Source organism: Ambystoma mexicanum, chromosome 11, assembly GCF_040938575.1.
Source record: "Ambystoma mexicanum isolate Mex_15411 chromosome 11, UKY_AmexF1_1, whole genome shotgun sequence".
NCBI lineage: Eukaryota > Metazoa > Chordata > Amphibia > Caudata > Ambystomatidae > Ambystoma > Ambystoma mexicanum.
This window is the reverse complement of record NC_090934.1, coordinates 835338729-835354364: the sequence shown is the minus strand read 5'-3', so window position 1 is coordinate 835354364 and position 15636 is coordinate 835338729. Positions and strand designations below refer to the sequence as shown.

At 49.4% G+C, this 15636-nt stretch overlaps 1 protein-coding gene and 1 pseudogene across 2 annotated transcripts in view; one reads left to right on the top strand and one right to left on the bottom strand.

Annotated features, from left to right (window-relative positions):
* The window catches only part of GTF2H1 (general transcription factor IIH subunit 1), a 1239907-nt gene that overhangs the window by 107702 nt on the left and 1116569 nt on the right, over positions 1–15636 (bottom strand). The gene's annotated exons all lie outside the window — the stretch shown is intronic.
* LOC138504779 (small nuclear ribonucleoprotein G pseudogene) lies at positions 2007–2640 on the top strand (annotated as a pseudogene).

The following is a 15636-nucleotide window of genomic DNA, read 5'->3' as shown; positions in this document are numbered from 1 at the left end:
CCCACATGCTGCAGCAGGGGAAGAGGACACTGCTGGAGGAGTTTGAACAGACAACCAGAGAATACCTGCGGTGAGTAAAGATAAGTGGGCATATCGGCCAGTTTTCGGCAGTACAGCAATGTTTTTAAGGAACTGTTTTTGAGGACGAGTGGTTGCTGCAGGCAGTACTAGGGTTTCGGTCTACATTTTGGGAAACACATACGCGAGCAAAGTAGCCGCTCTCCATCAGGATGTCCAAAGATGGCATGCAAGTATTGCAGAAGCAAGTGGAAGATATTACAAAATAAGTGAGAATATGGCAGGTCATACAGCACAGTTTTCTGAGCAATATATTCTTAGTGCACAGGAAGGATAAAAATGATGTCAGTCCTAAATCTAAGAGCGCTGAATAGATGGCTGGTCAAGCAAAATTACAAGATGGAAGGAATGCATCTGCTGACAGATTCTGAGGTCGACAAGTGGTTAATGAGTGCAAACCTCAAAGATGCATACCCAACGGTACCAGTTTTTCAAGTGCACAAAGTTTCTTCAATTTGCATGGGTGTTTCAAATCTGTCCATTTATTTACCCACCTTTTGGACTAAGTGCATTGGTGTTTGACCAAGATGCTGAAGCTAGTGGGGGAAGCAATCAGAACGAGGCTGAAGAATTATAATTTACTTTGACGGTACGATTCCCATGGCTCAGGAAGGAAAGTTGCTGACAGAGCAAGTAGACTGCATCACAAATTTGTCGCAGAATCTGGGTTTCCTCATAAATTGGGATACTTGGAGTAGACTCCAATCAAGAGACTTGAGTTCCTGGGATTTGTGGTCGATATAAAAACTACAATGCAGTGTGCAGTAACAGTGTACAAAACGAAATTGATAAAATAACTGAAATTGTTCATTTGCTGCATGCAGTGTTCCATTGTGAGCTAGCAAGGTTAGTGGGCCTTTTAGACGCCTTAATCCAAGCCATATTTCCTGGGCTTCTCCATTATAGAGCTTTGCAAGGACTGAACACACTACATGTTTAGGGAGGGATACCATATCACAGACCGTGGATCAACTCAGGAAAGCTCATCTGATCTGAACTGGTGGTTGCAGCACAAGTTCTTTGTGTGGGTGTGTGGCCCCAAAAGGGGGCTGGAACTGTATAGTTCCAGTCCACATTCTTGGTGCCAGAAAGTTTGCTACAGGGCCACTGTGAAACCAGTACATGTCCCTGATCGGGCTAATACAGTCTGTTTGAATGGTGCAGATCCTTACCATTGGTGGGCTTAGGCTTGCTTCCATCTCAGACTTTGGATGAGAGGAGTACCTCTGAAGCCATTTCTTGAGATCACCGTTGGAGCCAAGAATCCTTCGAAGAAGAGCAGCCTGCTGTAGCTCCAAAGACTAGTCTTGAAGTGGCCGAGCATCCCTTCCAGTTGCCAGCCCGGTGAAGCCCTGCTCCTCTGCCTGATCTCTCAAGACCCTGAGCTGTGCTCTGGCCCTTGGACCAGTGGGATCAACTAGTCACAACGCCTTCGAGGATCCACCACTTCAGAGCTTCAAAGGTGTCCCTGGACTGCCTGCTGGACTGGCCAGCTCTCTTGTGGGCTACCTCGCCAGAAACATCGCCATTCCAAAATGAACTAAATTAAGTCTAGAAATGTGGTGGTCATTGCTTGTGCAACAAGTAGAATTCTCCCTCAATTTCAGCTTTCCAGCTTCAAGGGAACCTATCCGGGAGCAGCTGTTCTAACCACGACTGGAAGGACGCCTGCCATTGCTTGTGTGTTGTGATCATCGCTGGAACTCGCCTACCTCCATTCTTTGAAGTGTCCTAAGGAGGTCTGCATCATTGGATTCTGCATTCCTTCACTGACAGGGGTTGTATCTTGCATTATCAGCCAACCGGAAGAATCCTCGAACCTGCAATTCCTGGGCAGCTTTCACTGGAACCAATAGTGGAAGACTGAGCCCCCAGTGATCCCCCAGATGATCCCCATAGACATCTGAGAAAAAGTCGGGGCAGGGGGGAGTAAGTAAGCATCAGTGTGCCTGCCCCCTCCCTCTCCCTCGTCCTCCTTCGGAGAACATTGGGAACCAGTCCATTTGTCTCCTATCTCCATTTCACTCACCTTTGGTCGTCGAACCTTGGGTATCCTGTCCCTTGGTTAGCCACGAGTCTGGAAGAAAGGAGAAATCTTACTTACCTCTGGTAAAACTGTTGAGGGTGACGTTGCAGTTGAGGCGCTCCGTTCGGTCGTTTTCTCGGTTTTTCCAGACAACAAGCAGCATCATGAGTAATGCACATCCACCTCCCCCCGCCGAGCTTAAGAAGTTCATGGGCAAGAAGCTGTACTTAAAACTTAACAGAGGTCATCATGTTGTCCATGGTATCTTGTGAGGCTTTGACCCCTTCATGAATCTTGTGATTGATGAAACTATGGCGATGGCTGCTGGAGGGCAGCAAAACAACATTGGAAAGGTGGTTATCAGGGGCAACAGTATCATAATGTTGGAGGCACTGGAGCGAGTATGAAGAACTTCATTCAACAAGGAAACTTTTGTAATCCATCCTAATTTGCCCTTTAAGATGTGAATATTCCATCAATATCTGGACTGTCTGAAAATTCAGTTTCTTTTTTTGTAATTAAACTTTGTAGTTGTAGAACTTTAAAACAATTTAAAACTAACACCACCACAAGCCAATTGAATCCTTCCTACAGAAAAATCATACCGGTGAGAAACATTGTGTGGCTCTTGTGACTTTTGGGCACAAGGCCCCATTCATTTTAGGGTTTGGACTTCTTAAGTTAGAATATTGACTTGTGATTCCCATCATTTATTGCATCTAAATTACTTACTTGCTTTGCTGATTAAGTGATCTGATATATATTTGAACCTATGGCGACTGTACATATTTGTATCTGAGTGTTGTGTGAGAATACTACCTGTTAGATTCATTTTCCAGTGTGTTCAAAAGGCCTATAATAAATTACTATTTTTTTCCCCCAACATTATTTTTATTATTTTGGCATAACAAGTCATACATAGTCTGTGATTGTTACATACTTTTACAAACTTGCTAAAACATTTAGTTGGAGAGAACCACTCTTTATGTAACTAAGATTTAGCTGATCCTGCGTTCTCAACAAAAACAAGAACAAAACAAAATGGTTAACTACAACTGAGGAGGGAGGAGGGGTACAGGGGGCAAGGAGCAGTGTACACATTAGGAACAGTGGACTGTTTCAACGAGGAGATAGTTCAAGGTTTGCTACAACTCTTTAGCTGTGTTTGGGCTGGGTACTTTGACTCAGGACCTTCAATGTCGGGGTGGATGGATTATAAATTACTATTTTTATACTGGACTGTCTAAATTGAATGGTGTGCCATACTGTGTGGACTAATTTAGAGGGCTTGACCTCACTCGCAGTCTGCTGAGACTAAGCTATGACCGCTTCTCCACACTACCTTGATTGGGTTTTGGCTAACCTCTCAGAGCTCCCTGTTCATCATAACTAGGGTGGCCTCCTAAAATATGTCCATTAGGCCAGATTCTAGAAAGCCATCTTAATCATCCATTCTGGCCCATTTGATTTACAGGATCATGCTTGAGGCAGGATTAAATGCATCAGTCTTCAGGGAGCATTCTGCCAGATGTGTGATGGCATCTAAAGCTTTTTCAGAGAAGCTAGGCTAAAGACATTCTAAAAATCAGCAGACTCATCCATTGATTCTACATTGAAGAGGTTTTACTTCAAACCCATAGGTGGTGTAGCTTTGTTGTTTGTGAATAAAGCTTTGAACTGGCATAATGCTTGCCTCTAGTCTTGCCATAGAGCTAAGACTTAAAAAGTGCAGAGAGTCTTGAATATATTAAAGAAACGCACATTAGTATTATTTGCACCAACATTTATTTAAATACAACCAGAGGAAAGAAGACTGGGGCGTTCAACTGCAGATGAAGGTGCAAGTTAGTTGTTGCGTCTGTTGATTTAATGCCCATTGTTAGGCAGAAACCTGTGTAGTTCCCTTAGGGAACACTGCAAAAGATTTAAGACTACAGGTGTTTGGCAATAAACCCACTTGGTAGCAGTCTGTACCACACAGATTCACTTGGTAGCTGTGGCTGAGCAGTGAGACTTCCCTCAAGAAGAGTTAGGCAGTATGCAGAGTATACACAATAGGTACAGAGACACAGTAGCACAAACAAACACTGACCAGAGCTTTGGTGTAAAAATATATATTTATTTAAAAACACACTTGTAATTTACACTAGCAAAAACGAGGTAAGTAAATTCAGCACACAGTCACTATCCTATATGTACAACCCTATTCACTTATTAGACACGTCTTAGTGAGAAACACCACTTATTTTCAGACAGAGGTGAGCGCTTAACATAAGATGACACTCTAATAAGTTGTAAAGAAAGGGAGGAAAAGGGCAGAGTTAAGGAAGCACACAAGTTTCAATACTTTAACAAAGAACCACAGTAAGGCAGGATAGGCAGAGTTCTACTGGAGAGCAAGGAAGTCAATTGCAAGGCCCACTCTTGAATAGAGCACACAGAAGGGGTCCAGGTTCACACAGTGGGGTTATGCCCAAAGAGTCTTGTAGATAGTTCATACAAAAAGGATGAAAATAAAGTCAGGCAAAGTTAGCTAGGTTGTCCCAGGCCAGCCCAGGTTAGAAAGTCGAGGCTTTACTATCACCCCGAACGATCTGTCGCAAGGGAAGCCAGCCGGGACACAGTACCTTAAGCGTGAAGGAAGCTCCAGCGGGGGCAGTTGTTCCTGGCAGCAGGTGCAAGTCGGTGTTTCGTTCAGAGGTCTCGCCGTGGAGGAAAGATGAAGATCTTTGCACTGCCAGCGAAGAAACCAGCCGTGGAGTTCTCCGGTTAAAAGGTACTACCCTTCTCTTCGTGGTATTGGTAAACCGTGGTATTCCGGTTGCCGAGGTGCTTGGCACGGGCAAGGCAGCCACAAGATGCTCCAGGAAGGTGAAAAGAAGGCAAAACTGGTTATCCCCACCAGTCAAAGGATGAAGACTCTCCGGACTGGAGATCTCCTCTGTCTCGGGAAAAGTGGTGCGACGGTTCAGCAGGGCTCCACCGGTGGTGTCGTCGTTGCAGGTCGGCTCAGCTTCTCCCTCCTCGGATTCTTAGGTCCTGTGGTGACTTCTGAAGTTCCAGTCCCCAAAGCCCTGCTTTTATGCAGCACACCCCCATTCACTCAGCCTAGCTGTCAATCAAACATGCTAAGTGGTGAGCCGGCCGGCTCACCACTTGGGCCAATCACACAAGAGTGCGACTTGAGTTATCAAGGTAACTCAGTCCAGGGTGCCTAAACCCCCTCCTACACCCCCTGTGGTACCCAGACAGAGTGGCACTACTTTTGGAGGCATCTGTGGAGAAGCCCGCCAAAGAGTGGAACAAAGGGCTCGACTTGGGTTGGAGTCACAGAAGAGAACACAAACGCCATTTTAGAATCGAGTTCTGGCAAAAAATACCAACCGGTGAATTAATATTAAATAAATAAACCGGCGGTATGTTCGAGGCTATAAGAATTAAATAATTAAAGTTGGTAGCCTCGAACAATGGGAAAATCCCATAGAGATATAATTGCGGTCGAATATAAAAAGTAGTATCCACTGCCACCAGCCAAAACTCGATCAGGGGGGACGGAGACGTGCCCCCTCGAACAACAGACCCCGGGGCAATCGAATTTCCCCGACCAGTAAGTCCACAATATGATGGTTTCTACTGGTTTCTGTTCATAATTTGGGACCAGCAAAGCCAATGGTGACTTTACATACCCTGGGAGACAGTAGTCAGTCCGAGTGTATGGAGTCTATGTTGGGGGGTCGCTACGACACCCCTCGGTTACGGCACGGAGGGTGCTGTGTAACCCACATCAAAAAAACACACAAGACCCTCGGAGTAAAAGACCCCATAGCCCATAAAACACATGGAAAGTTAAAGGAACACCTCAAATCATGTCTAAGAGTGGGAGCAAAAGAATCTCACTCTTAGCAGGAGAGAAAAAAATAAACCCCAAAAATCCAGCAAAGCTGCTGGGGGACTCACTAGGTTTGGGATATTAGCCTTACAGAGAATTCTCCCCAACACCCATCCACTCTTTGCTTGTTTTTCTTACAGCTGAGGTGCAAAAGACATCCTGAGATGTCAGATTAACGATAAACCTTTTGCCTGTTTTGAGGGTGGATGAAGAGTACAGTTGAGGGCAGAGGAGTTTGTAACCAGTTATGCATGTAGGAAGCATATCATTACCTTTTTCATACTGGAAGAGGACAGCCTCTGAGCAGGATGTTAGGTGTAAAGTACCCCGATTGTGGCGTAGGATAAGAGCAGGGACAAGGATTGGTGGAAAAAATTGCTTCGGCACTACTCAAAAGCAAATAATTCACAGGAAATGTAGTGTTTTGAGCTGTTCTTGGATTTTATTTATTTTGCCTGCTGGGTAATATGCAGTAAAAAAATAATAGAATAGTACTTGCCTATGTGTCAACCATAGAATCAAGACTACATGTACTATTCCAGACGAGGCAATCTTTTGTTACAGTTTCAAAAATAAATAGTAATGTCTGAATGCCGACACCATGCAGTCCTCCCCTCTTTGTCCCCTAAAAGGGAAGATCATACTTGAGTAAAAGCAGTATGCCTCAAAGTCCTTCAAAGACTGGCCAACAGATTGTCATGGTCTGATCTGAACAGCGGATGGTTGTCGGGCATAGCAATCTATCCAGCCACAGAGTACCAGATCCTTCCCATTAAAGCGCGACTACTTCAGAATGCCAAGATGGTGCAAAAGACTAATGGTAGAGAAATAACAACAAAGCAACCCAGATTAAATAAAACAATTGCAGGGCTACATTTGGTCAAGCAATCTAGCACCCCAAACCATACACGGTTTCTAAAAGTCCCAGTGATTGCCAGAGTGACAACCTCAATACATTCAATAGGGAAATGCAACATAAATGCCACAGATGCCAAATTTGCTCTTAACGAGTTTTCTGCAATTCTGTCTAGAAATGGTTTCCATACATTTTCATAAAATTACAACACCCACACAATGGCTAAAATCAGCTTAGAGGCAGGAGTACTGTGAGAGTTAACATATTAAAAGGGCATTTCTTGAATTCCAATTGTATGGCCGACAACTACACTAATAGTCATCTTTACCTTCCAATTAAAAAAAGATTCCTGCAGGCCTTCCATATGCCCGGGAATGGACATTTCTCAAATCAAAATAAGTGATATAATCACGGATCGAAAAAATAAAAGGCAGCCATCAATTCCTGCAGACCTTTTCCCGACAAGCTCCCTTTGTCGAACTCTGACCTATCAAAACTCCTGCATGCCTTATTTGTGCATATTTCTGGGCAGTGGGACTTAACAGGAAATCTACGCAGCAACGATGAATGAGTGGAGCCCAGGGAGTTCCGGGGGACTCGTCCACCCTCATGGGGAGGAAGGGTGGGCGCATGTGAATCTAAGCAGATGCAAGCATCAGAAATATGATTAAGGCGAGTAATGATGGGGCGTGGCTAGGGCGTCCATGTAACAGGACGTGCTTTTGAGGGGGCTCCCTTGATCCGTAGATGATCCTGCGAGAGCGCGCGCGTGCAGATCCCTGTCGGCGCTGGAATTAAACTCACAGGCTTGTGAACGTGTCAAGCGCACTCGCTGAACTTCTGGGGCACGAGAAAAGCGAGGATATAAAGTTACACCCATCGAAAGTTTTCGAGTCCCAGAGAGGAAAACGAAACCAAGATGGCGGCGGCGAGAACAAAGGTCGGCCTGAGATGAACCGGGAAGCCGCGACGAGGATGCAGCGGGAGTTCGGCGAGGCCCCGTTATGACTGCCTGCGGAGGCTAGTGAGCAGAGGAGCAGACGGAGGAGACGGGCTGCCCGAGCTGTGTGGCGGCCTCGCAGGCAGGTGAAAGACGACGGCGTATGTCCACCGCCCGCACATGCAAGGCGGGTACCCAACTAGAGCCCGCCGTGCGCGAGCAAACAGCTGGTGGACGTTGGATCGGCGCTGGAGCGCGATCGTATGCTGGAGGACTACAGAGTGCTACATTTTAACGACGGGACCGCCGAGAACATCGCTGGGCGCTGCGCAGAGGCGCACAAGTAACAATGTTGCGCTGGAGGCAAAGCACGGGTAACTGACACGCTCGCACTCGGCGAGCCACCCGGTGGAAGACCCATGAACGAGATCAGAGTCCGAGACCCCCATTCGAGCAAGGCACAGACCAGCGGGATGGCGCCTTAGCACACGCAAACGCCACACGGACAGGCGGCGGAAGGTGGCAGCGTTGGGGGCGGGGGGGGAGATTGAGCTGGCAGATGCAGACCCTGATCCCTGGGGGCACGAATTATAACTGTTGAGGATACGGATGCGGGTCAGCACCCCCACGATAGCCAATCCCATGCAAATGGACCTGCTGGGCAAAGCAGCACAAAACACAGAGTAACACACACCCGACCCAAGTGAAAAGGCGTACAACCGGCAAGCCCAAAGTGTACGCACACAGGGACCATATTGCTGTGGCGCGAGCAGCCGTGTGACGGCCTTGAGGTGACATCCTGAGACGCTTAGGGCTAGAGGCGCTAAGGAAAGCGCAAGCCCCCGTTGGGGAGATCCAGGGCAGTGGCGTGCCCATGAAGCAGTGTTGTGCTCGGCAAAGGACAGCAAAAGAGGAGCGGGAGAGCGGCCTCTGTTGTGAAATAGAAGCGGCGGAAGACGTGGGAGTACATAACCCACTCGTGACTGGTCCCCTGGTGCCCACGTTAGCCCCGCTAGGCCTGGCTGAGGGAGTTCCACATCTGGGACTGTCTTGAGCCCCGTATGGCCTTGTGAGTACGGCTGAGGGAACACGAGGAGGGTGCGGGAGAAGGGTGCGCGCACCTGAGCACTGGCCACGGACAGGGCACGGCAGAGATCGGTGCCGCGACACCTAGGGAGCACAGGCACGTGGGAGGACACGGCCCACGCTGGGTGCGAGCGGTGAGCTTAACGCACATCTGGATCGCTGAGGGTGGTTTGTGACCACGCGGACATTCGTGTTGGGGGAAGGCACGACATCCTTCCGGCTAGTCGACACAGCAGGATGTCTTCCAAAGTGGTTAGACCCAGGATCAAGCAGCCCACGATGGAGGCCTATGCTAAGTCGCCCCCGGGCGCGGAAGGTGGCAAAAGTAAGGAGACCCCCGCGGCTGTAGCGGAAACACTGGGCACGATCCAGGAGGCGTTGGCAGCAATTGCTGATCTAAAAATGGCCGGGGAGACAAAGCTGGGCCTGGCTATGAGAGAGCTGCAGGAGGGCCTAGACCTCAAGATTGGGGCGGTTCAGGAAGAGGTGAACCTCCTGAGGCAGGATGTGCGGACAATTGCGGAGCGCACTGGGGCCTTGGAGCAGGAGTTGGCCCCCGACGACGGAGGCGTGCGCCGCGCATGACAAGGAGCTCCATGCCCTCGTGCAAAGGGTCGGCAATCTGGAGGACAGAGCGGAGCAAGCAGAGGGGCGCGCCAGGCGCAACAACATCCGCATAGTGGGCCTACCGGAAGGAATGGAAGGACCTAACCCCGCAGAATATATGGAAACATTACTCCTACAGGAGATAACTGGCGAGGCGCTGACCCAGGGGTTCGCAGTTGAAAGAGCACACAGGGCCCTGACTAGGAGACCGCCACCCCTGCGGCCGCTGATCGCAAAGATCCTGAATTATCGAGATCGAGAGAAGATCCTGGAATTTTTCCGGAAGGGAGGAACGATTGAGAGGGGGGCAGCAAAGATCACGGCGTATCCGGACTATACACTGCTTGTACAGCGAAGCAGCATGAACTTCGGATCGGTGAAAAGACGGCTAAGAGCAGCGGGCCATCGCTACATGTTGCTCTACCCAGCCAAGTTGAAGTTGTTTTACAAGAACAGATCCCTCTTCTTTGATACGCCGTCTGAAGCGATGGACTGGCTGGACATGCAGGGCCGACCCCAGGAATCGGATGTCCAGATGGAAGCCGCGGCAGATAAGTAGCGTGTAGCTGTGGCACCTGTGGTGACATAGCCAAGACATTGGGACTTGATTATAGAGTTATATCATGCTTGTGGGATGTGAGTAGTGATATCAACCGGCTGGACCCGCTGGGCGCACTCTCCTAACAATAGACAATAGGTAGCTCCGGGGAGGCACCCCTTGACCCCACTAGTTGTTTACTTAGTTTGGTCACTGTTAGATTGGTGACACCCCGCGGGGCCCTAGTTCTCAAACACGAGACAGGACCAGACGCGGGTGGGCCTGAGATCCAGGGATGGAGCTGGGCATTTGTTTGGGTAGGGTGGGGGGGGGAGGGGTTGGGGTGTGTGCTGTGGTGTGTAGTTGGGGATCAGGGAGGGGGGGAACTGTTGGAGGGGGGGAACTGTTGGAGGAGGGAAAGGGAAGAGTTGGAAAACAAACCTTTAAAGGGAGCATTGCCGGGAGTAGAGGGCTGAGAAACGAGAAGAGTGCCATCAAGGGGAGTATAAAAGAGAGGTGGGGGGAAGCGGACCGAATAGATGGCATCGGGTAATCTCTGGATAGTGACCTGGAATGTACGGGGCCTCAATAGCTATCTGAAACGTAATAAAGTGATGCTGTACTTAAAGAGGATGCACATTGACATAGCCCTGCTGCAGGAGACCCATCTTACTAGGGAGAAGCTGGAGGTGGTCAGGAGAAAATGGAGGTTTTACTGTGGTGGGAGCTACATACTCAGCGTATGCCAGAGGGGTAATCACTTGGGTGGCACCGCACGTGCCGTTTCAGGTGCTTGGTACAGCGTCAGATCCGGAAGGCAGAATGTTGACAGTAACAGGGCTCCTGGAAAAGAGGGAAGTGCATATCATAAATCTGTATGCCCCCAACCACGACACTGCAGCCTTTTTCAGGTCCCTTTATGGCAAACTTGGCCCCCTGGCCAGGGGCGCGGTCGTGTGGGGAGGGGACTTTAATTGCACCCTGAACCCCAAAAATGGATAGGTCAGTTGACAAGGTGGGGAAAATGTTGCCGGCTGCCAAAGCGCTTGGGACGTTGCTGGTAGACCTGGGCTTGGAGGATGTCTGGAGAAAGCTGCATTTTACGGATAGGCAATATTCGCACTATGCAGCGCCACATGACTTGTACACGAGGCTAGATTACATGTTTGTAGCGGCGGAGATAACGGGAGAAATGGTAGGTACGGAATATAAGGCCCGGGTATTGTCTGACCACTCGCCCTTGGTGGTAGAATGGCGACACCAGCCCCCCAGGCCGCAAATCCCGACATGGAGACTTAGGACAGAGGCACTGCAAGATGAGGGGTTCCGGGAGGGTCTGAGGGATGCCATTGAGGAATATTTTGACATAAACACGGGTATCATACACTCTGTGGGAATGCTATGGGAGGTCGAAAGGGCTCCTTGGAGGTATTGAAAGGGAACTTCAAAAACGGAAAGGGAGCTGGAGGACCTCACACGACATGTGGATGCTGCCCGTGATAACAGAACTAAGATAAAGGATCTACAGTCGACCTGCAGTACTCTCTGGGATAGGCTGTGTAGATTAAATTATAAGAAATATACGGCGAGGCTCCACGCAGGGGGCGATAAGCCGGGCAGATTGCTGGCCTGGCTGTACAAGAGGGAGACCCCCCCCCCGTTCAGTGATCAGGGAGATTCGAGATGAGGGTGGTCGCATCTGCAACACCCAAGAGGGGGTAAACAGGGAGTTCCTCAAATATTATAGGCACTTGTACGAGGACACTGGGGAGGATATGTGCCAAGACATACTGGACACATTAGAGGACAGAGCTGCCCACCCTGGACGACCTAGAACGCGACGAGTTAGACGCTCCCGTTACCTCGGATGAGCTTGAGGTGGTGATTCAGAATCTGCCCACGTGCAAGGCGCCTGGGTCGGATGAGTTGCCTAGTGAGTTCTACAAGACATACAAGCAGGAGCTGCTTCAGCCACTGCTTGCCATGTTCAACGAGGCCTATGAGCAGGGGGAACTTCCACTGTCCCTCCGCGAGGCCATGATCATCACACTCCTGAAACCAGGTAAGCCGGCCGAGGAGTACGGGTCTTATAGAGCTTTGTCCATGCTCAACCAGGACAGTAAAATACTTACGGCAGTGCTGGCTCATAGGTTGAAGAGGGTGATCGGCAAGTTGATACACCCAGATCAGACGGGCTATGTCCCAGGCAGGAATATCACCGATAACCATAGGAGACTACACCACATTATTGACCAAACTGAAGAAGATACGGGCGAGCTGGCTATCATGTCATTAGACGCGGTCAAAGCCTTTGATTCAGTGCAGTGGCCTTGGTTGAAAGCGGCCCTGAGGGGATACGGAATGGGACCTGGATACATCAGGTGGGTCCAATTGTTGTACAGCACCCCGATGGCGAGAGTCAAAACAGGATGCACGGTCTCAGATATCTGGCAACTCAGCAGGGGACCCAGACAGGGATGTCCCTGGTCACCCATGTTATATATACAAGCGCTTGAGCCGTTGGCAATATACCTGCGACAACAATATGGGGATGTGGGCATTAGTACAGTAAGTGGGAGACACCTGGTATCACTGTATGCGGATGACATGCTCCTTTGTCTGCGTTATCCGGAAGAGAACCTGCAGTATGTGCTGGAGGTGATGGACCGCTACGCCACCCTCTCGGGCATATCTGTGAACCCTAGAAAGTCTAGTCTGTTTCCCTTGGGCAGATATAGAAATGTCCCGTTGCAGAGGCTTCCTGTCCTGCCAATTCCTTGGCAGACAGACATTTAGGTATCTGGGAATAAATATTTACCCCAATTTCGAGGCGGGGCATAAACATAATACAGAGAAGGCAATAGAGGGGGTCCAGAACAGCATGGTATTTTGGTCCAGATTGCCCCTGACCATGATGGGGAGGGCGGCCCTGCTCAAGATGGTGGTTCTGCCTAGACTCTTGCATTTTTTTGTGAATGTCCCGTTTTTGATTCCCTGGAGCCTATTCGCGAGACTTCATAGTGTGTGCAGGGGTTTCGTGTGGGGGAACTCCAGAAACAGGGTAGCCCTGTGGAAACTCCAGCACCCGTGTGATAACGGGGGCATAGGTCTGCCAAACTTCAAACTATATTATTTGGCAGGGCAACTGCTGTATGTGGCCAGGTGGCTGTCGGCTGAGGATTCGGCGGAAGCCAGGCTATTGCGGGAAGACCTAGCCCCATACTTTTTGAGGGAAGTGGTCTGGTTGAGCAGGGATACACTGATGGGAAGGGGGCGGCTATTGAGGCTGGCTGGGAGGTTTGGCACAGAACATGGAGAATGATGGGTGATCCGGAACCGCTCTCCCAACAGGCCCCACTGGTGGCGCTGTGTGGGAACGACTCCCAATTATTTGAGTCAGTCCGTAAATACTGGGAACCGGTGGGCTTGGCCACCCTTGGGGACATATGGCAGGAAGGGGAGGCATTGGGCTTTCAGAGGCTGCAAGAAGAGACAGGGGTACATAGAGGCCAATATATAACCCATGCTAGGCTCATGAAACGGGTTAGAGAGAGGTGGCCCGAGACGGCGCTAGCCGAGGACCCTGATGCCTCCCTGGAAACTACGTATGATGTTTCGGAGGGTGGGCACGAAATATCGATTATATACGAGCTCCTGAGAGCAAAGGCTGGGAAGGAGTTGCTCCAATTGAGACAGGATTGGGAGGAAGAGGTGGAGGGGGAACTATGACAGACGGGCAATGGGAGGGAGCCCAGAGGTACCATAAAAAGGTGTCCCGGAACGCGAGACTCCAGCAACTTCAACTGTATGTCACCCATAGGGTTTATTTGACTCCCTGTAAAATTGCAAGGTTTGGAGGCTCGGTTACGCAGAAATGCCCCAGGTGCGGGGAGATAGAGGCCGGGCTACTACACATGTTTTGGGCTTGCCCGGAGGTGCACAGATTCTGTGAGGCGGTCCGAACGAAACTGGCTGGAGGGGGAGTGATGCTGGATGTGGGATCAGCCTGGTCATGCATGCTCTGGTTTTTTCCCAGACCCCGGGACTCAAAGCATATAAGCAAGATGAGAGATTAAGCTTATGTCCTGGCCAAGCGCAGGATTGCTATGAGCTGGAAAGAGGCCCAAAGACCTAGGGTGGAACTATGGTGGGCAGACCTCTTAAGATGGGCGGAAGCGGAATACTTAGTTTGGTTTGAAGCGGTCACTAGGGGGGGTGAAGAGGAAGTAGGACCCCTGCTGGCCTGGCGGCAACTGGTGGCCTCTATGACAAATCCTCACCAGGGTGACAACGAATCGGAGGATTCGGATGATGAGTGCATAAGCACTGCGCTACCCGATAATGCTCCTGCCGATAATATGGATGAGCCGGCTCTAGGGGGGGAGGGGCGGGGGGAATATTTGGTGAAATGTGATGGTTTGATGATGTCTTTACATCCTGAAACAGTTATATTGTGTGTTGTTTTGTTTGGCTTTGAAAAAAAAAAAAAATAAAAAAAAAAGGCGAGTAATGGTATCCCTTCTGAGGCTTGTGCAATCTGCTTAGATAACATGCTGTGCATAGATTAGTGAGCAGTGTTAGGAGAAGGTGGTGGGTTGTGAGAAGGTTCATGGGCAAACAGATGTTTTAGAACCGCTTGTCCCACTTGTGAATCGGTCTTGGAACGAGTTTCAATGCAGTAGTGCTGAGTGAAAGTGTGTACTGAGCTCCATGTAGCTGCTTTGCAAATCCTGTCTAAAGGGACATTTGTAATAAATGCCAGAGTAGCTCCTATGCTCCTTGTGGAGTGAGCTCTTGGCATGAAAGGCAGTGTCTTGTCTGACAGGGAATAGCACAGTTGTATGCATCTGACTATGCATCTGGAAATGGCATTATTGGAAATGCGGTCCCCTTCTCTGCCTGGGGCTACGGAGACAAATAGTTGGTCTGTTTTTGTTAGCGGTCTGGTCTTGTTTTACGTAGTAAAGGACCGCCCTCCTTACATCTAGTGTGTGGAGTTTTACCTCAGCTGAGCTTTCTGGGTTCTGGAAGAAAGCAGGAAGCTTGATGGACTGGTTCACATGAAATTTTGAGATGAATTTAGGAGAGAACCTAGGATGAGTACGTAAAACCAGTTTGTCCTTGTGTATGACAAAGAAGGATCCCTGCACCGACTATGCTTGCAATTCACTAAATGTTCTTAGGGAAGTAATAGCCACTAAGAAGGCAGTCTTGTAGGTCAGGTGATTAAGTCTTGAATTGTGCATCGGCTCGAAAGGAGGTTCCATGAGCTTAGCGAGTACTACATTGAGATCCCATCCTGGCGGTGGGTTTGACATTGGAGGATGGAGTCTCTTTACTCCCTTCATGAATGCTTTGATGACCAGTAACTTCCATACAATACATTATTGTGGGAAGTGGTGTAAGCCGATAGGGCTGCCAGGTGCGCCTTTATAGAGTTCAATACTTACCCCAAGTCTAGCAAATGGAGCAAATAGTTAAGAATGTGGGATGGGGACTGCGCATGCGCGCGCGACGCATGCGGGACTAAACTCAACGGCTCCCGGCGGCCGCTACTATTATCCTTATTTTTCTCCACTCCACGAGAACCGATCTCGCCTCAACCGCCCGCCAACGG